The sequence below is a fragment of the Panthera leo genome, chromosome C1 (assembly GCF_018350215.1).
Source record: "Panthera leo isolate Ple1 chromosome C1, P.leo_Ple1_pat1.1, whole genome shotgun sequence".
In the NCBI taxonomy this organism is placed as follows: Eukaryota; Metazoa; Chordata; class Mammalia; order Carnivora; family Felidae; genus Panthera; species Panthera leo.
The window spans coordinates 198,371,389-198,392,290 of NC_056686.1; the positions used below are offsets into that span (position 1 = coordinate 198,371,389).

General features: G+C 38.0%; 1 pseudogene; it reads right to left on the reverse strand.

Moving 5' to 3' along the window:
• Positions 1-15,578: 15,578 nt before the first annotated feature.
• LOC122226075 lies at positions 15,579-15,995 on the reverse strand (annotated as a pseudogene).
• Between the last annotated feature and the right edge of the window lie 4,907 nt (positions 15,996-20,902).

The window sequence follows — 20,902 nt, forward strand, 5'->3', positions numbered from 1 at the left end:
AGCCCCAAGTTAGGTTCCATGCTAAGCATGAAGCCTGCTTGGTAGTCTCTCTCTCCCTTTTCCTCTGAACCTCCCCTGCTTGTGCTCTCATGCCTTGCTCTCATGCACTTACTCTGTCTCTCTTTCTCTCTCTCTCTCAAAAACAAACAAATAAATAATCAACCATATTGTGTAAGCTTAGAATTAAATATATTATTTCTTAAAGCAAAGGTAGTAAATATTAAAAACTCATCACCTCCTGAGTACTTTACCACCTTTCTTTTATTATCTATCCTCTTGATGTGATTGACATTTTTTCGTCTCTACGGTGGAAATGCTATAGTATATAGCAGTGCGTTTTTGCATATTTCTTGCTGACTCCATGTTCCTTGGTAGTTTGAAATCAACCATGGTGAGAACTTTTACAAGTATTTACACCATGGATATTGGCCAATGCTACAAATTAGGGTTTGATATATTGTTTTGCTGGTTTTTTATACTTAGATGAAGAAGATGCTAATAATGCAGATTACTATGTCAAGTCCATAGCTTTTATATTGTGAAGAAGCACAAAAAATTTGATTCTTCCAATATTCAAAACTTATTCAGCAAACAATTCACCCACATCATTGGCAAACAAGTTACTTTTGTCTAACTCATGAATTTAACACCTGTATCAACTAACATGTGTGTCAGACCTACACTCAAAAGCCAGCTGTTCAACATATACAAGCACATCAGTGCATCTACGCATCTACGAGACATCAGACCTGGTGTCTCTTCTGCCTGCTCCCCTGTGGAAGTCTACAGGCTGTGACTGACATTTACTCACAAACCCAGTGCCATTGGCTACAATATGGCATCCAGGCTCTGATTCTGAGCCCCACAGTGACCTCTGCTGCCTCACTCAGAAGCCTGGCATACTCTGAAGTCTTAAGATCTTCACGCCTTTGAGCTCCACAACACTTCCAAGTCCCAAACTCACTCTAGCTGCTGCCTTTGGAACGCACTCCATGTCAACACTGCTCTACTCACACAGAATTCCTATTCCCCTATTTTTCTGTACTTACTCTGAACTAATTGGTGTTGATTTGTGCCCTAAGTATCTCAGAATTATTGTATGAAATTGGCTCTTTTTGTTCTGCTGTGCTTTTTACAATTCACATCACAAGTCCATGAGAAGCTTGTCTGAGGAACACTTGCGACCCTACTTCACTTCCTTTATGTTTTTCTAGCGGGTATCATTAGCTAACACATTATATATTTAACTTACTTATCTAATTTATTACCTGTATTTCCTTATGGAATGCATGCTCCAAGGGATTTTTGTCTATTTTTTGCTCTATCCCCAGCATCCAGAACAGCACCCAGGGCCATAGTAAGTATTCACATGAATGAATGAATGAATGAATGAGGACAAAATGTCAGACTTGTGTTGTAGTCGGTATCAGATTGACCCTTTGATGGGGGGACATTATTTCTGGACCAAACTTGCTCTACTTTCTCTGAACTTAAAATAGTTTGTTTTTTCCCCCCTAGAGATCTCTAAATCAATTGTGCCTCACAAGCTCTCTATTCCTAAATTCTTCTTTGTTGTGGGTGCTATTTAGATTCCCCTCCCCCCCACCAACCCCCAACCATACCCAAAGTGGTGACTAGAACATTATAATATAACAGAACTGTTTGAAGGAAAATAAAACCTTTGAGTATGTAAAATCAAAATATAAAAATGCATTTTCAGACCAGATTTCATCTGAAAGAGTTTGAGAAAATTCTTGATGAGATGTTTGGCTGAGAGGGGTATTAGCAAAAGCCAGAGCAGCAATGGACAATGTTTAAACTACTTTCCATGGGACAAGGAGAGAGACGTTAGATTTGGGGCCTGGAAAGGAGGAAGGGAGAACAAAAGGAGAAGAGACAGGGAGAGGAGCCAACAACATTGTCGTGAGATTGGACTTGCAAGAAAATGCAGCCAGTGAAAAGTCTCAGGAGTTGGGTGGTTGAGAACCTTTAAGAACAACTCTTTAACTCTGGACTGCTTTTAGCTGGATGTAGGACTGTTGTGGAAACAAACCTGAAGTCTGTGGATTTATGGGGACTGGCTCCCTCGAACACGTCACATAAGCTCTGCAACTGAATGTAAAGAAGAAGGTATTTCTTGTCTGAACAGGTAGGTGTCTCTTGTCTGAACATGTAGTGAAGTACATGTACACGCTGTTGTTTATATATCAGAGCCAGAGCACATCATTATGTGGACAAAAAAAAAAGTGTACGGCAGTGGGGGTTAGCAAACTCAGATCTTTAAATGATTAGAAACGTATGAATTATTAGCAAAGGTGGTAAGAGCTCAGATTTGTGAAAGTCTGGTTTGAAATCTCATCTTTTGTTGTTCCTCTGTAGGGCTAAGTAAGAAAGTCTTCTGGGTTTTTTATTTGTTTTGTTTTGTTGTGTTTTGTTACATGAGCTACTTCCTGCCCCCCAAGGGGAAATATTTTGCTACCAGAACAGGATGGGCAAAGGCCTTGGGGCTAGAAGGGCTAGAAGGTATTTCGGGTTTCTATCATCTCAAAAGTGTCCAAATAACCCAGGAAATGCAGGCTTTTCCTTCCAGAGCAAGAAATGACAGTCCTTGTGTGTAAAATATATTGCCTGAAATTTTTTCTGATCATATTATCTTCTCAATAGAGTTCTATTTTCACACTCAGTGACTTGATGTCAAAGATTTTCACATCTTTCAGCCTTATTGCTTTGGGTGAATGTGGATGCTGTGATAGCAGTAATTATCAAAACTGAGAAAGAACAGAAAAAGAAAAAGTACCCTTTGTTTCCCAGTTATTTTTATTGGCTAAAAGTATTTAAACCTAAAGGAAGAAATATATTTTTAATGTACACAGAGTTTTGAAAGAATTCATAAGCATCTATTGGGAGCCGGGGAGCAGGAAGGAGAAAACAAGAGGGAAGGGATAACTACTAATGAATAGACAAACAAAATCAAAAACAAAAAGGGCAGTGTCCTTGGAACTAGAAGGTATATGTTCATGCCCTGGCCTTCCATTTACTACATTTTTTTAAACCTTACTGAAGCCATTTAATGCACCCTTCCAATTATTCTCATGCATCAAGTGGTTCTTGAGAGCTTATCGTATGCCAGTCCCTATCTTAGGTGCTGGAAATAAAGGGGTGAATAAGACCAACCTGACCCTGTCCTCATAGAGTTTACAATCTGCGCTTCTCTTTTATCGACTCTAAAATGAGGAAATAATAATTGCCTTCTCTTCATGTTGCCATGAGGATCAAATGAGAAGAGTTTATGTAAAAGCAGTTTGTAACCCATCCATGTGAGAGCTTATTATTATACTTCTCTTGGTCCAAACTCAAATTAACAGGTACTCAGCCAACCCCACATTTGTTAACATTAAAACAAAATCATTAACTTCAATTGTCAGTGCACAATTGCCTCTGTAGAAGAAAATACCTTCTTTAAAAAAAACCTATCAAGGTTTTGTCCAACTCCTAATTACAATTGTAGACAATGCAGCTTGCTTTGAAAGTTTTCCTCTATATTTCATTTCCAAGTAGTAAATTTCCTTTCTTGAATCATAGGGTGCCAGAATAAACAGTTGAAACATTGGGTGAGAATCACAAAATCTCACTTACTCTTGTTCTTGAATCTGAACCACAGACTAAAACAACAACAAAAACAAAACACAAACAAACAAAAAACTCATTTGAATAGAGATATTCTCAGACTTCAGGTTATTTTTTATTATGCAACAGTACAACACAGGAATAAATGCATTCCTAAAGATAATTTTTTAAAAACTTTAACTTTATTTATCTGTTTGGGGGGGGGGGGGTCGGGGGAGCACACACATGCACACAGCAGGGGAGGGGCAGAGAGGAGAACGAGAATCCCAGTCAGGCTCTGCATCATCAGCGCAGAACCCAGGAACCATGAGATCATGACCCTACCGAGATCAAGAGTCAGATGCTCAACCAGCTTCACCACCCAGGCACCCCTAAAGATAATTTTTAAAATACTGAATTAACATGGTGCCTGGGTGGCTCAGGCAGTTAAGTGTCCAACTTCGGCTCAGGTCATGATCTCGCAGTGTGTGGGTTCAAGCCCTGCATGGGGCTCTGTGCTGACAGCTCAGAGCCTAGAGCCTGCTTTGGATTCTGTGTCTCTCCTTCTGTCTGCCCCTCCCCTGTTCATTCTCTCACTTCTCTCAAAAGTAAATAAAAAATTTTTTTTTTAATTTTTACATACTGAATTAACTAATCTGTTCACTCAGAATAAATTTAACATCAAACCAAACACAACCACAGCCCTATATCTCCTCTTATTCTCATTTAAATCCTCTATCTCTTTCAATAAAATTCTAGCACTAACACACAGATCAAGCAATCTTGACATGCAATCTTGACTCAGCTTTGCTAAGTGTTTTATAATTATTCAAAAATCATAAGTATTACTTGAAATGAGTATTTCTTGTATTTCAAGTATTGTTTGTTCATAAGCATACCCATTTTGAAGTCGTGGTAATACCAACTTAAAACAGTATTTGATCCATTGGTTTCCTAAATAAAGTTGCCATTAAGTTTTGAAAACAAAGGATACCCATATAGACCTCATAAGACAATAAAATAGAAAAATACATCATCTTCTCTTCTTTAAACTGAAATATGTTTACAGTCTCTGTCAATAAATCAGGATGTGTATGCATTTCTCTGTTGTGCTGTACTTAAATTTACAACCAAGTAAGCGTAGAACAAACCTCTATACATTACAACTAAGATCCAATGTCTATGAATATAACAGCACATACATTAAATAAATTATTGTCGTAAGATATAAGCTTAAACTGACTCACTCTTAAATTCATAAGGTAAAAGAGTTACAGATTCTAGAGAGGAAAGAGTTTTTTCAGCAGTAAATTATTGCAGACGATTGGACATTGGGAAGTGCAAACAAGTTGGGCCATGCAAGCATGAAGAATAAACAGATCACTAAATTTGGTTTATGCGGTGTTTAAACACAGGCAATGCAGTTTTTGCCTTTATAAGGCAAATGTATTTTAAAATCAATTTGTAATGTGACAGAAAGCCAGTAAAATAGTTTCAGTAGTGGTGTGATATACTGTGATAGTTTAGTTCTATGCAAACATGAATCAAGATCTCCATATCCTGTCAAAACAACAAAGAACCTGACCTTGCTAAGGGAATAATATGAATTCCAAACAACGCACTCCTTAAAGGAAAAACTTAAGGTGAAAAATGGCACCATGCTTCTTGCAAGAGAAGCACAATCATATTCCAAGTAGATGTGACTACAGCCTCTGTATTTTAAAGTACTTTAACATGTTCTCTCCTTCTCCATGTACTACTTAGTACAAATGGTTTGTATATCACACTGCCAAGAAGAAATCTCGAATCAAAATATACTAAATTATTTTGCAAGGTTTGGTATGTTTTCTTTCTTTCTTTCTTTCTTTCTTTCTTTCTTTTTTTGTAATACAGTGAAAGTTAAAAATGTTCATGTTTGTGAAAATCAGTATTTTAATTCCCTGGAATAGAAGTGCAGGAAGAACAACTTTAAAACTGTGAATTTGTTTTTATTTTCATTTTTTTTTAGTTTTATTTACTTAGTTATTTTGAGGGAAAGAGAGCATGAGTGCAAGCTGGGAAGGGACAGAGAGACCGGGAGAGGGAGAGAGAATTCCAAATAGGCTCCATGCCATCAGTGTGGAGCCCGATGCAGGGCTAGAACCCACTGACCGTGAGACTATGACCTGAGCCGAAACCAAGACTTGGACACTTAACCGACTGAGCCACCTAGGCACCCTGTGAATTTGTTTTTTAAATACTAAGCCTTGGGGCACCTGGGTGGCTCAATCGGTTGAGCATCCAACTTCAGCTCAGGTCATGATCTCACAAGTCCTGAGTTTGAGCCCCATGTCAGGCTCTGTGCTGCCAGCTCAGAGCCTGGAGCCTGCTTCAGATTCTGTGTCTCCCTCTCTCTCTGCCCCTACCCTGCTCACACTCTGTCTCTCTCTCTCTCTCAAACATAAATAAAGATTAAAAAAACAATAATAAAAATTAAAAAATAGAATAATAAGCCTTTTTGTATTGCTTTCCAACATGACTTTAGAGGGGTAACAGCTCCTTACTATAATATATTACTCATACTCTGTGTAAATGAAATGAAGAATATCATGAAATAATTTATAAAATTTATAATAATAATGAATTAACCACAATGTATCTAATACCTATTTAAGTGAAATATAATAAAATCTTGTATAAAGCATGTTCTTGTAAAGAAAAAACATTTCACATTTAATTTTTTAAGTTCATTTATTTTGAGAGGGAGAGAGAGAAAACTAGTCGGGGAGGGGCAGAGAGAGGGAGAGACTGAATCCCAAGCTGTCAGTGCAGAGCCTGAAGCTGGGTCCTAACTCACAAACTGTGAGATCTTGATCTGAGCCGAGATCATTGCAAATATGGATAGCCTCTTCAGATTCTAACTCAACCTATAACACACACCTAATACTTCTATTGTGCACTTATTCTAGAACTAGGGGTGACCCAAAGATCCAGAAATAATTACCTGAGATTCATTAGAATGCACCAGCAGGGAAAGTACCAATATTTCTTATTTCTCACTGGTATGGATGTTCTTGGCTGAATCATAATGAGCAAGACAGTTCAGTCATATTTCCTTTTCAATTACTGAAGCAGGGAAGAAACTGAAATTTTATTCTGGTGATGGCATTATCTGATAGTTGGAATTAACAAAAAGAATACATTACATAGGAAGAGATCCAGTTTCAAATCCAGAATAAAACACTGCAGAACAGTAATACCAGAACAACCTCCTGAGATGTTATATCTTGCCTGTCCCATGTGGTAGAGCCTGATTTCCATGTGGAAAAAAAAAAAATTATTTATTTTTGGGCCATAAAAGTATTTGGAAAGATCTCGAAAACATACCTGTTTACTAGGTAATAAAGAAAGCAATTTAAAAACATGATCCCTAATTTCCAGAACATTCAAGGGAAAGCACTGAGGAAAAGAGGGATAGGCACCTTAGGGAACACCTATATTTAGGAATCTAAGTGAATAAGGTGGGAACAGGGAGGAAAAGACTGCAAATTATTTTTTTTTAATTTTTTTTTTAACGTTTATTTATTTTTGAGACAGAGAGAGACAGAGTGTGAACAGGGGAGGGGCAGAGAGAGAGGGAGACACAGAATCTGAAACAGGCTCCAGGCTCTGAGCTGTCAGCACAGAGCCTGACGCGGGGCTCGAACTCACAGACCGTGAGACCATGACCTGAGCCGAAGTCGGACGCTTAACTGACTGAGCCACCCAGGTGCCCCAAGACTGCAAATTCTAATTGATCACATTCTGCTTTTTAAAAGACTTTCTCCTCCAGGGGTGCCTGGGTAGCTCAGTCAGTTAAGCATCCAGTTTTTGGTTTTGGCTCAGGTCATGATCTCATAGTTTTGTGAGCTCGAGCCCCACATCAGGCTCTGTACTGACAGTGTGGAGCCTGCTTGGGAGTCTCTCTCTCTCTCTCTCTCTCTCTCTCTCTTCCTTTCTCTTCCTCTCTCTCTCTCTCCCCCTCTCTCTCTACCCCTCCCCTGCTCGTGCTGTCTCTGTCTCTCTCAAAATAAATAAATAAACTTAAAAAAAATTTTTTTAAAGACTCTCCTCCAGCACTGAGAGGTTAAGGCCTGAGGACCTAGAAAGTTCACAGAATTAGTATATCTGCCCCCAAAAGATGATGACATTCCAGAACAAGTATCATTACCTCTATTACATTCTTTTTCAGATTACTGAGATTTGAAATGACCCAGCTTATTCCTTTTTGTTTCTGCTCAAAAGGTTCTCATGATCTGACATTATTTGGTAGGAGGAAAAATCCACTGAAGGTGGATCCTCTTAACCCAGGAGGCCAAAATTTCATAACACACACTTCAGAAGGAGAATGAAAAAGAGAGAGAGAGAGAGAGAGAGAGAAGGAAAAGGAAGAAGAGAAGGAAAAGGAGAAAGTCAAAGAGATTTGATGGATCTTTAGCATGGAAAATGAAATAGAAATTGTGAAAATAAATGATCACAGTTAACATTTAGGTTACAACTTGTAATTGTGTATTGATCTTTAGAATGAACAGAGAATGAGCCAAAAATTCATTGCTTTGGGGTGTAACATTACAAACAAATGTTTTCGAGAGTAAGACCTGATATCTTCAACCCACATTTTCCCTCAGGTCCCTCTAAATTGTATGATGTTCAAAGAATCCTCTTTTGAAGCTTTGACTTTGTCATCACTCCCCCTGTTGTTGCCTCCTCTGGTAGTTGAATGGTTTAACTGGCATTTCCCTGTTGTTTTAGAAATTCTCCATCTTCACCTTCTGCAACTTCATGAAAGTTCGAATCTTGGGGGATATTTGCATTTTCACTTTGCTTTGCATTACATTTTACATCATACTGTCCAGATACTGATGCTTTAAGTCATGGGGAATATAAAGGCTAATGTTAGAGGTGCCTGGTTGGCTCGGTTGGTTAATAGTCCAACTTCAGCTCAGATTATGATTTTTGGCTCGTCGAGGCCCACGTTGGGGTCTGTGCTGACAGCTCAGAGCCTGGAGCCTGCTTCAGATTCTGTGTCTCCTTCTCTCTTTGCCCCTCCCCCTCTCCCTTTCCCTGTCTCTCTCTTTCTCCTCTCTCCCTCTCATATATAAATAAATTAAAAATGTTTTTAATTTTAAAAGGTAAAAATAAATAAAGGCTAATGTTAGGCATCGAGGATTCTGTCTTATTTGAGTGGGGACTAATTTTAGAAATGGCCAGTTTTGTATTACGTGCTTGCAAATATTTTGTATTTTGCTTTCCTATAGGATCTAATATAAATGCAGGAATTTGATTATGAAAACTCAGACAAAAGACCTCTCTGACCTCTGAATAATCAAGAATGGCCTGTCTTTCCAAACATCCCATAGATGACTAAACTTTGATACAAAGGAAATATAACCATTGAGAAATGTGTTTTATTTCACCTTCTGAAATCTTGTTGTGTTATCCTTCAGCCATAATAATATATTTGGGAAATATACTCCTAGTCTTTAGCAAGACAACTGTTCATCTTAAAATTTAACTTAGAAAAAATCTGGGTGCCTGACTGGCTGTGTCAGTAGAGCATGTGACTCTTGATGTTGGGGTCAAGAGTTCGAGCCCACAGGTGCAGAGATTACTTTTAAAAAAATTAACTTAAAAGAAAAAGCAAAAATAATAATTGCTTACCCATTGTCTAAGTATGACTGGTGAGCTATTATTAATAAATGAAAGGGGCTCCTGGGTGACTCTGTTGGTTAAATGTCTGACTCTTGATTTTGGCTCAGGACATGATCTGACAGTTGGTGAGATCAAGCCCTGCTTCAGGCTCTGGGCTATCCATGGAGCCTGCTTGGGATTCTCTGACTCTCTCTTGATACCTCTCTCTCTCTAAAATAAATAAATAAACTTAAAAAAAATGAAAGATTCTCTACTTTAATTGCTTTTCACTATGGCATTTTAAATTGGTAAAAATTTTTAGTCAGTTTGTTAGGTTTGACTCTAATTTTGTTGTTTGTATATGTAAGAAAATAGCTATACATTATGACAGTTTGAAATGTAATTATAATCTTATGATACAATGCATATTCACAGTCAGAAAAATATAACATTGGTATGAGACTTGTTACTAGGAAATGAAGCTATCTCTACCAATTTGTATTTCTAGAAATTTCCTATATAAAGGCAGGTATTGATTCATGTAGAAAGCTTCTCGGGAAAAAAATAAAGTTTCTCTGGATTCATTTGAATTTTCAAATCAGGTTAACACAATGAATTAAGATGATAATATAAATCAAACTTAAGTCTATTCAATGGTTTTCAAAAAATCATTAATAATAAATAATTTGACAAAATTCCATTCTTATTTTTAAATCTCCACATTCTATTTTTACTACTGGTATGGGAGGGAGAAACATCATAATGTATCATAAAATTCATTTGTTTGGCTTTGCAAAAAAGATTTGCTTTTTGAAGAAACATCTTTGCTGTCCGTATTGTTTTGCCTTTGGTTGTATTAGAAGCCAAGTCAGTGTCCAAGAGGCAATCAGTAAATGAAAAGTTATAGATAGAGATGCACCACCTTTATGCCATCTTTAATGCTTTTCTATTCCAGTAATTTGGTCCATATTGTGCTCCTTTTGAAACATCCATTTTAATCATTTCTTTATTTAGAATTCTGTGAACCTTCCCATCGCTGTAAACAGTAAGGGCCAGTTCTGAAAACAGACTTGTTGACTTCACTTTTCCCTTACTGTTGGCCACAAACATGCTGTAGCAATTGTGAGAAGTGGCCAACCAATTTCCCTAGGATAGTGGCCATAAGATTTTTTTAGATCTTGGTCTACAGCAGAGACAAAAAACTCTATGTCTCATGCACATTACTCCTCTCATTTTTCAATTAATGAGTAACAAAGAAGTGTCATCATGTAAGGTTGGGTCAGGAAAATCCTATAAACAACAATGCTGTCTTAAGATGATTCTCAATTATTGTTAGTCTTGTTTTGAAGTAAATTTTTCTTTTCTTTAAAGTTTATTGATTTATTTTTGAGAGAGAGGGTGAGAATGATAAGGGGAGGGGCAGAGAGAGAGGGAGAGAGAAAATCCCAAGGAGGCTCTGCACTGTCAGCATGGAGACTGATACAGGGCTCAAACTCAGGAACCGTAAGATCATGACCTGATCACACTTAACTGACTGAGCCCCCAGACTCCCCGAATTAAATTTTTCAATAAATCCAATTACATAGCAATTTTAGTTCATACAATCAAAATTTAGTAAGTTCCTAGGAACTTAGTAGTATGTAAAAATTACCAAATGATTTAAAATTTCCCAAGGAGGTTTTAAAAGTTATACATTTCTGCAAAAAGTGCATGAAAAAAAAAGATTATACAAAGGTTGGGCTATGGTAACTGCTGTATTTTTCCTCCAAACAATCTCTGCGGAAACTGCAAACATCATCTGTCATTTTACCTCTCTGAAGCTTTCAAACTCATGACAATATAAATGACAGACATCAAATTATGGTAGAAAAACCCTGAATTGTGAGTCTGGTTGCCAGAGTTTTAAATAGGGCTCCCACTCACAAGCGAAGTCACAATACTCGTAAATTTAAATTTCAATTGAATCCCCTCATCTGCTTGCTGCAACTTAACTTGTCTGCTTAAGGCAGACAAATTGCTGCTTGGTCTTGCATATGTGATTCTCTCACTTTGACTCCTTCTACGTTTATTTCCACCCCCTTTCTTCCAAACAGAAGAACCTTTTCTCATGCAAGAAATCGTAAAGATAGAAGAACTCATGGGCAGGTTTCTCAAATTCCCCTTTATCCTAAGCATTTAGCAATCCTTTTAGCTTTGTGTACAGCTGTGACTGATAATGAAAATGACTTAATGAGTTTGAATAGTCTCCTTTGAATGTATCATATCTCCTCAATTATAGCTATGTAGTTACTGTCATTATTCCATAGTTCATAGAATCCTGGAATCTCTTCTCCTTTTACTAAAGAAATTATGCAGTTAAACTTGCAATTAGGGTGCCCTTTGAGGAACTGCCTACCATGCCCAGAGCCTCTTTTTGAGAGGAGCTTCTGTAGGAAGTGCCTTATGCATCCCTGGACCTGTAGATGCTTCTCCCACAACTGACTGACAAGGGCTGGGGAACATGCCATGAAAGCTCTGTCCAAAGGAGATGACCCCTAAGAAGCTTCAGCGTTGACCAATTGGATCCTTTCCTTGGGGGAAGTCAACACTCAGGCTGGAAAGAGCTGAATCACCATGAAGATGGACAAGTAGACCAGAAAGATACTGTGTGCTGAAAAATGTGATTGTCTGAAACAATAAACTGATACATGACACCTGCACGGATCACTGGAATGGCCATCTAATATCTGAATGCCATCATGCTATTCCATGCTTGTGTCTATACTGCATTTGCATTTTATGTACCGAGCAAAGGCCAACTAAAGTAAATACCAGTTTCTCAGTAATGGAACTTGAGAACAGTGCTGGGAATATCGAGTGATCCCACAACATACTGAACTCAAGAAAAGCCTTTGCACAGCAATCAGTCCCACCATACTTGGGTTGTGAGGAGATTGTGGTAGGCTAAATACTGGCCCCAAAGACAGGCAGGTCCACATCCCTGGCACCCGTGAAAGTTGCTCTACAGAGCAAAAGAGACTCTGCAGATGTGATTAAAGTAAGGATTTTGAGACTGGGAGATTATCTGGATTACCTAAATGCAGTCACAAGTGTCCTGAGAGGGAGGCAGATGAAAAGATCGTACATGATGAAGCAAAGAGAGATTTGAAAATGTAACATTGCCAACCATGAAGATGGGGGAAGGGGCCATGAGCCAAGAAATGCGTCTCTAGAAACTGGAAAAGGCAAGGACATAGATTCTCCCCTAGAGCCTCCTGAGGGAGTGTGGCCCTGCCAACACCTTTCTTTCAGCCCAGCAAAACTGATTTTGGACTCTTGACTCCAAGAACTGACTGTAAGAGAGCAAGTAGGAGTTGTTTTATGTCACCAAGTGTGCCACGAATTGGGCAGTAAGAAACTAGCATCAAGGTGTGTGTGCATATTCCATTTCTGAATGTAGTAAACAGGAGATACACACTAAAGATTTTTTTTTTCTTTTCCTCAACCAATAACTAGATTCACATACCAATTTAATGTAAAATTCAACAAATTGACAATTAGGCATTGTTCCTGGCCAAATTGTGGTTAAGTATGACATCTGATTATCTTCAACTAACAAGTAATTTCTTGAAATTATTAATACAAATGTGAATTGGCATGCTCTGTATTAGTATTATTGAGGTCAAAAAAATGTATACATAGGAGTGCCTGGGTGGCTCAGTCAGTTAAGCACCAGACATCATGATCTCACGGATTGTGGGTTCGAGCCCCGCATCTGGCTCTGCGCTGGCAGCTCAGAGCCTGGAGCCTGCTTCAGATTCTGTGTCTCCTCCTCTGCTCCTCCCCCACTTGCACGCAACCTCTTTCTCTCTCTCTCTCTCTCTCTCTCTCTCAAAAATAAATAAACATTAAAAAAATTTTTAAAAATGTATACATAAATATAAAATCTGACTGAGACCATATCTTTGAAATCTTTTCATTATTTAGTTTTACCAAAATAGTAGCACAAATCACATTAAGTTGATGTTTTAATTTAAATTAGTTTTATACTGATTTATATTTAACTTGAAATTTTGTTCATTTTCTTTTTCATTAAAGTTTATTTATTTATTTATTTATTTATTTATTTTGAGGGAGAGAGAGCGAGAGAGTACACGTGTGTGCAAGTGGGGGAGGGGCAGAGAGAGAGGGAAAGAGAGAATCCCAAGCAGGCTCCATGCTGTCAGTGCAGAGCCCTACGTGGGGCTTGATCTCACAAACCATGAAATCATGACCTGAACCAAAATCAAGAGTCAGATGCTTCACCAACTGAACCACCCATGTGCCCCAAAATTTTGTTAATTTCTATCTATATATTTATTTAAATTTATAGGAGCTGTTAACCTGAGGAGGGTAGGCTTATTCTCCTCTCCTCCTTATCTTTGTATGTGTTTAAGTCAACATCAGACTCTGAAACATTTTTTTTCAAGCTACTATTTTAATGTTTATTTATTTTTGAGAGAGAGTGTGAGCAGGGGAGGGGCAAAGAGAGAGGGAGACAGGATCTGAAGCAGGCTCTGTGTTAACAGCAGAAAGCCCTATGTGGGGCTTGAACTCACAAACTATGAGATCCTGAGATCATGACCTGAGCCAAAGTCAGATGCTTAACTGACTGAACCACCCAGGTGCCCCAGTTAAGCTACTATTTTATTATTATTTTTTTATTTTTAAAGTGTTTTTATTTATTTTTGAGAGAGAGACAGACAGAGCATAAGAGGGGAGGGGCAGAGAGAGAGGGAGAGACAGAATCAGAAGCAGGCTCCAGGCTCTGAGCTGTCAGCACAGAGCCAGATGTGGGGCTTGAACTCATGAACTGTGAGATCATGACCTGAGCTGAAGTCGGGTGTGTAACCAACTGAGCTACCTAGGTGCCCCAAGCTTCTATTTTAAAAGCTACTAGAGTGAGAAACATTATTCAAAACTTTGTGAAGCTTACTAGTAGGCAATGGCTTTCTATTCCAACATACCATTAAAAGATAAACTGAGGGGTGCCTGGGTGACTCAGTTGGTTGAGTGTCCAACTTTGGCTCAGGTCTTGATCTCATGATTTGTGGGTTGGAGCCCCGCGTTGGGCTCTGTGCTGACAGCTCAGAGCCTGGAGCCTGCTTTGGATTCCCTCTCTCTCTCTCTCTCTCTCTCTGCCCCTCCCTCACTAGTGCTCTATGTCTCAAAACTAAATAAATGTAAAAAATTAAAAAAAATTTTTTAAAGGTAAACTGAGGCAGGGGTGCCCAGTTGGCTCAGTTGGTTAAGCAGCCAACTCTTGATTTCGGCTCAGGTCATGATCTCATGGTTCGTGAGATGGAGCCTTCTGTGAAAACTGTTTGGGATTCTCTTTCCCTCTCTCTCTGTTCCTCCTCGGCTCACACACATAATCTCTTTCTCTCTCTCTCTCTCTCTCTCTCTCTCTCTGTGTGTGTGTGTATGTGTCTCAAAATAAAGAAATTTTGGGGCACCTGGGTGGCTCAGTCAGGTAAGCTTCCAACTTCAGCCTAGGTCATGATTTCACCCTTCCTAAGTACGAGCCCCACATTGGGCTCTGTGCTGATAGCTCAGAGACTGGACCCTGTTTCGGATTCTGTGTCTCCCTCTCTCTGCCCCTCCCCCACTCGCACTCTGCCTCTCTCTCTCAAAATAAATAAATAAATAAATAAACAAATAAATAAATAAACACTCTCAAAAATAAATAAACACTATAAATAAATAAATAAACCAACTTTTTAAAAAGGGAAACTGAGGCATGTTAAAATTTCAAGAGTTTGAGCAAAGAGCGATTCCTTCCAACCAAGCAGTGCCAAGCTGGACGTGGTTGGAGCCCTCCACCACCAGGAACCAAGAAGACTCATATAAGAAGGCGTGGAAGCAAAGAAAGGCAACTATTTGATGGGCTAAAACTCAAAGACTAGTTGGCTGCTTGTGACTGGTTATTCTTAGTGTTTTCATTTCATAACCTCAAGGCATTTATAGGCTTATATTTCGGTTTGCTTACATAGACAATCCTGGCATTAGAGCCACTCAGTCTAATGGCCTCCCTGCTTAATTAATTTAACAATACTTTCCCAATAAACTTCCAGAAATAGAATATGTCTCTTGAAGCCTAAGGTATGTCATAATGCCCCTACGTATGTACACCTTATCATTAAAGGTATTTCCTGATATTTTGGGATGTAATGAGACAAATGCAGTCTTTATAACAAATTCACCAGTTGGGTGAGTGAAACATAGTTGTTATTTTTTGGTTTTTTGTTTTTTTTTTTTTACAAGAGAACAAATCTACACCTTCATTTATTTACTTTTCTGTTAGTTTAAATCATTGAGGGGCACAACATCACACGAATTCTGTGGCCAGTGGCTTCAGCAGGAAGGTTGCTTCGGAATATGGCACGAACCATGCCACTGTTTCCATGAGCACGAGTTACTTTTCCCCAGATCTCTCCAATTTTATTCGGTTTGCCACCAGGAGTCACTGTGTTATTCTTTGCTTTGTACACATAAGCACATCTCTTGCCTAGATAGAATTTAGTTTCATCTCAAGCATAAACACCTTCAATGTTAAGAAGAGCTGTGTGCTCCCTCTGGTTCTGGAGACCTCGCTTATAGCCACCAAAAATGGCTTTGGACCACAGCCTTCCAGATATATTTGTCATTTCAGGAGTCCTGTTCCCAGCAGGCCTCCACGGGTTCCAAGCCGGCCCGAGGAGCTGAAGCATAGTTTTCAACATAACTGCACACTCACTCTGGTTAGAACTCTTGTAAGTTGGAATACACGGTCTCAGTTAAGATGATATTAATCCTTAGATGACAACTTATACGATACAAATTAAACAAGTAGGAAACCGTGGACAGTGAATAGATGGTGATTGATGTCGGCAGTGTAAACCCCTGAAGTCTTACTCAGTATCTCTGAACACTCAGCTGCTTTGTTATTTCTTCCAGGAAGGCTTCATGGGCCCCTGGTGCCCACTGATAAGCACAGTACTATTCCTTCATACTTTCAGGTTGCCTATTCTTGCTGTGCTGTCTCCCCATTCAACAGTGGGGAGAAGGCAAGGGCAGGTGTTTGTTTTATTAATGTCTGTATCTCTGTTGTCTCAAAGATAGGGACTCCTTTGCCCCCACACCAGCATACCTAGTATATAGTAGACACCCAATTAATGTCTGCTCAACAAGTCTAGTTTCTACATGTGCTATGTTTGGGAGGAGAAGCACTTTCTCAGGGGCTACCCAGCAAATGTCAAGCCTTTTAAACTGTTGCCTAGAAATATCTGACACTGGCAACATTAACCTTTAGAAGCCATCTTAGCATTTATTTAAAGGCTATATTTTGCAATGAGTAACAGGCTACATCTAAAGTCTGCTAATGTTCTCCAATAACAGATTTAATAAAAATGTAAAATGGATTGAGAAATTATCAAAAACCATAAACTCACAGCTTATTACTCTATAGCAAAGAACATATTCTCCGGTTAATCTTCTTCTATGTCCTAAAGATCTATGACCGCTTAATCGGCCTTAGAATCCAGTCAAATCAATTACCATATTAGTTCTTACAGCTTCCAGACAGGAATATCCTTCATCCGCCCAAATCCTCATGCTCCCCTGTGAATCTGGGTTTCATTGCATCACCAGGTGAAAGCTCATTTTAAAAATGACATGTGCTTCGAGTGATTTGCCCTATTTACAAAAAGAAATGGAAAAATAGAGGGCTTTGAAATCAAGAGCAGTACAATTGAACTTAATCTATGTCTACTGAGGCTGTATCTATTCTCACTACTCTGTTAAATGCTGTGGGGTGTATAAGAGAGGGGCAAAACATGAGACTTTATGCAGCCCTGTGGCACAGTCATGTGAAACATTTAATAGCATTAAAAAGCAAGAGTATGATTAAGTGTCAAAATGAGATATGCAGTCTGTAAGTGCTTTTGAAGTTCTGCTGAAAGACATCCTCAGGGGTCTAAGGGAGTTGGCCCAAGGCAGATTCAAGACAGACCTCTAGGATGGACAACAGATTTGGGAAAGGGCAGCTGTAGAGGTTTCTGAGCAGCCAGGTCTCTGAGCAGCATGAGCACAATCAGGAGGCGAGGGGAGAGGAGTGACGAACACGGGGAAAATGAGAGAAGAAAAAGAAATAGAAGACATTTTAGAAGGTCAAGACCAAGGAGAAAAAACAAACTGGAAAGTAGACATAAAATTTTAGTTAGCCCTGGGTTTGAGCTTTCTGATAGTTGAAGAAGAGATATCATTATAACATTTTAATTTTTACATTTGTTTAAGCCAGGGATTCTCTTTTCAAAAATTTAATTAATTTATTTAAATTCAAGTTAGTTAACATACGGTGTAGTATTGGTTTCATTTGTAGAACCCAGTGATTCATCACTGACATATGACACCCAGTGTTCATCCCAACAAGTGATCTCCTTAATGCCCATCACCCATTTAGCCCATCCCCTCCCACACACACACCTCCCCTCTAGCAGCTCTCAGTTTGTTCTCTGTATTTAAGAGTCTCTTATGGGTTGTCTCCCTCTCCATTTTTATCTTATTTTTCCTTTCTTTCCCCTATTATCATCTGTTGTGTTTTTTAAATTCCACATATGAGTGAAATCATATGATTCTTGTATTTCTCTGACTGACTTATTTTACTTAGCGTAATACACTCTAGCTCCATCCATGTTATTGCAAACAGCAAGATTTCATTCTTTTTGATTGCCAATTAGTATTCCATTACATACACACACACACACACACACACACACACACACACACACACAAATAACATCTTCTTTATCCATTCATCCATCAATGAACATTTGGGCTCTTTCCATACTTTGGCTATTGTTGATAGCGCTGCTATAAACATTGGGGTGCATGTCCCCCTTCAAATCAACATTTTTGTATCCTTTGGATAAATACCTAGTAGTGCAATTGCTGAGTCATAGGGTAGTTCTATTTTTAATCTTTTGAGGAAAGTCCATACTGTTTTTCAGAGTGTAAGCCAGGGATTCTTAAACGGTGTCCATGGAATCCTTTATGAACAACTTTCAGGGAGTCCATGAACATACTGAAATGTTTTGTAAAATATCATTCATATGGAGGTTATGGAAGGTTTCCATGATTTCATCAGATTCTTACCTTCTTAAAGGAACTTGTGAATGAAAATGTTAAGAACTACTGAGAAAATGTTATTAAGTTTACGTGCCACTATCACAGAATTATATCATCTGAGGCCCACAGAGATTAAGTCCAAGGTCAAAATTAAGATTCCCCAGAGCCAAATTTGGCCTATTGACATGTTTTGTTTGCCCCCCACAGCATCTTCTAAATAATGTAATTGCCAACATTTACAAGTGTTGAAAAATTGAAAAATCTGTCAAGATGAGACTCTCACTCCAGAGCAATAGTGTCAGAGCTGAGAAAGGACTGCCCCTTGGAAACAGGTAAGTATCCTCAAGTTTATCCCCTGACCACCACTCCTGATAGCTCTAGACCCTTTTGTTCACTGATTTGATGCCTGGCTACTGTAGAAGTATGTGTTTGAGGGTCCCACATTGAATGTGTGCAGAAGCTGATAGCAGGGTTCAGTTTTGGTCACGATTCAGAATGAAGTCTACTATTCCAGGGGTTCTCAAACTAAGTGCCCACTGGAACCTGGCTGTTATGTGTTCAGCTTTGCTTTTTGCTACCATTTGTCTAATAAGCAAGTGTCTATAAACACATCTTTAAGCAGTTTGTGATGACTTTTTTCAAAAGCACATGTAACATAATTACTGTATGTTGTTATAAGTGCATTCATTCCAGCAGATATTTCTTAAGCATAAGATAGTATGGTATTATAATATAGTATATTATTATACTATAGTAATAGTATAGTAATATACCAACTACTTTTCAAGTTCTATTATATATATATGTAAATATATAATAATATATAAAAATATAAAAATATATATTTATATATAAATTATTATATATAATTTATATAATATATATTCTATATAAATAATTAATAATTATTTATTATTAAATAATTATTTAATAATTATATAATAATGAATATTTAATTATTATATTAATAATTTATATAATATAATGTATTATATTAACATATTATATTATATATAATATATGTAATATATTTTATATATATAAATATAAATATAAAATATATATATTATATAATATATATAATATATATATTATATAATATATATTAATATAATATAATAATAATAAAATTAATAAATAAATATAATATTTATTATATATTATTTATTATATATATTATATATAAATATATATATAAATATATAAATAAACTTTTCAAGTTCTATTATATATACATATATATATACGTAAATCTGCTAGTAAGGTGTTTTCTAACTTATATGATGAAATTAAATATATCAATATTTTATAATGTTCTATAAAAAGTGCTGTAAATCCATGTGTTCTGCATCTAAATACAATCACTGCCCTCCCCAAGCTACAGCCCATTAAATTGTTTATTGCTTAGTCTTCTTCCAAGCACAAAAAAGGTAACTCTAGAAGAACATTTTTCTTTCCTCGTTAATTGCAGTTCAGTAACATTGATTGATGTAACCTGATAAATACATTATTCCGATATGTTACTTTCTCCTACCTGGGCTTCATGCTCTTCATAGAACTGTGCATCAACAATGTACTCCTCCTGGGGCTCCTGGGTGGCTCAGTCTATTGAGAGTCCAACTTTGGCTCAGATCATGATCTCATGGTTTGTGAGTTCAAGCCCCGCATTAGGCTGGCAGCTGTCAGCATTGGGCTCGCAGCTGTCAGCACAGAGCCTGCTGGATCCTCTGTCCCTCTCTCCTTCTCTCTCTCTCTCTCTCTGCCCCTCCCCTGCTTATACTCTCTCTCAAAAAATAAATAAACCCTAAAAAAAAGTGTATTCCTCCCTTAGCCTTTCAATATCAGTAAATGGCACTGCCATCAACACAGTGCACCATTTCAAAAATTTAGGAGATATCCTTGATGTCCCTTTTTCCCTCATCCTTTCCTCAGTATTTACTCTAATCAACTGTTTGCTAACTATACCACAAATGTACACCTTCAAATGTACCACAGATCCATTAACTTCTATCTCCTCTGCCCTTACTCTGATCCTTCGGCATCTCTCACCTAGAGAAGTGCAGTAATCTCACTATTCGCTTTTCTACTTCTATTCTTGCAATTTTCTAATTCAGCCACTGCAGACAAGCCAGAGCAGTACTTTTAATGTAAAATAGACCCTTTTACTTCACTGTTTAGAACTCCCCTACGCCTTCTTCTTCCACTTGGAAGAAAACACAAACCCCTTAATTTGGTCTTCTTGAGATTCATGATGTAGCCCCTAAATCAAATCAATTTTTACTAAAAATGAAGAAATGAGTGCATGTCCTACCATTTTCCCCTCTGCTCACTAAACAGCAGCCACCCTGGCTTCTTGCAGAAATACTGAGAAGGCCAAGTCTAGTCCAATTTTAGGGACTTTGCGTTTCTGTTCTCTGGGCCAGAGGAGAACACTCTTCTCCTAGTTCTTTGTATGATTGCTTCCCTCTATTCCTCAGATCTTTAAACAAAGTTCATGTCCTCACAGAGGGCTTCATGGCCAGCC